Raw genomic sequence first — 1,707 nt, 5'->3', positions numbered from 1 at the left:
TTCTTAACAAGACTCCTTCACCCAGCAAGGAAGTCTCTACAATCACAGCCACACATTCTCCCTCCCTCCCTCCCTCCCTCCCTTCCTTCCTTCCTTCCTTCCTTCCTTCCTTCCTTCCTTCCTTCCTTCCTTCCTTCCTTCCTTCCTTCCTTCCTTCCTTCCTTTCCTTCCTTCCTTCCTTCCTTCTTTCCTTCCTTCCTTCCATTTTCCCTTCCCCTTTTCTCTCTCTCTCTCTCTTCTTTCTCTCTCTTTCTCTTTTCCTTTTGTCTTTCCGCTATTGCCTAAAATATACGAATGAATAAGAGGTAAATATGAAGAATAACTAAGCCTGAATAACTTTGGACTGTGTTAGAGCGCTGGAGCTTGGCAAAATAAGAAAGTAGTAGACACCCGTTGTTCCTCTTTCCCTAACCAAATCCTTACCTTCACATAAAAGTCTGCTTCTATCTTTTTTGGCTCTCTGAGAAGCACCATGGTGGTTGGCAAGAATAAACACGTACCAAAGGCAGCAAGAAGGGAGCCAAGAAGAAAGTGGTTGATCCATCTTCTTTTGTTAGTGTATTATAGTTATACATAATATTGGGGTTCATTTTGACATAATCATACAAGCATGGAATATAATTTGCTCCAATTAAGTCCCGAGTACCTCCCCTTTCCCTCCCTTCAGGCCTCTCCTATTTTCTTTCCTCTACTCTACTGGCCTTCCACTTGTTTATAGTTTTTAAAATTAGTGCTTTAAAGATATACATAAAGGTAAAATTCACTGTTGGTTGATCCATTTTCTAAGAGAGATTGGTATGATGTGAAAGCACCAACTATATTCAATATAAGAAATATTGGGAAAACATTAGTCACAAAGACTCAAAGAACAAAAAATTGCATCTGAGGGTCTCAAGGATCATGTGTTTGAAGTACATCTTGCTGGGTTGGGAATGTAGCTCAGTGGTAAAGAGTTTACCTGATGTGCATAAGGTTCTGGGTTCAAAACTGTAAAAAAAATAAATAAATAGAAATCAAGTGAGTCTTGCTGAGCTGCAGAACAGTGAAGTTGCATTTAGAAAATTCAAGCTAATTACTGAAGCCACCAAACACATTCAGAGCAAAAACTGCCTAACTTCCATGTCATGGATCTTACCTGTGACAAAATGTGTTCAATGGTCAAAAAAGGCAGATCATGATTGAAGCCCACGTTGATATCAAGACTACTTGCTGCATGTGTTCTGTGTTGATTTTATTAAAAACTACAATAATCAGATATGGAAAACCTCTTAGACTTAGCACCATTAGGTCCACCAAGTCCAAAAGATGATGATGGAAATCATGACCTAGGAGGAGCAGACAAATTGATTTGCAAGAAATAGTCAATAACCAGACACACCTGTAATCCCAGCAACTTGGGAGACTGGGGCAGGAAGATCACAAGTTTCAGATCAGCCCGTTAACTAAGTGAGGCCCAAAGCAACCTAGCAAGACCCTGTCTCAAAATAAAAAATAAAAAGGGGTTAGGGGGGTAGCTCAGTGGTTAAGCACCACTGGGTTCAATCTACAGTACCAAAAAAGAAAAGAAGTGGTCAATTAATCGATTTCAGACAGCATTGGGATAGACACAGAAAAGGTTTGCTAGACTATCCTCTTCATTCTATCTTTGTTAGAAATGTAAAAATGCTAAAGAAGCCCAAGTTTGAATTGGGGAAACTCATGAAGCTA

At 39.7% G+C, this 1,707-nt stretch overlaps 1 pseudogene across 1 annotated transcript; it reads left to right on the top strand.

The window, feature by feature from the left end:
• Positions 1 to 472: 472 nt before the first annotated feature.
• Positions 473 to 1,272, top strand: LOC306641928 (small ribosomal subunit protein eS1-like; annotated as a pseudogene). The gene is made up of 3 exons: positions 473 to 558; positions 788 to 904; positions 1,011 to 1,272. The product of its transcript is annotated as a small ribosomal subunit protein eS1-like (transcript).
• The last annotated feature ends 435 nt before the right edge of the window (positions 1,273 to 1,707 follow it).

Source organism: Sciurus vulgaris (assembly GCF_902686455.1).
Source record: "Sciurus vulgaris genome assembly, chromosome: 12".
NCBI classification, from domain to species: domain Eukaryota; kingdom Metazoa; phylum Chordata; class Mammalia; order Rodentia; family Sciuridae; genus Sciurus; species Sciurus vulgaris.
Note: the sequence above shows the minus strand (reverse complement) of the source record. Positions and strands in the feature narration are given on the sequence as shown.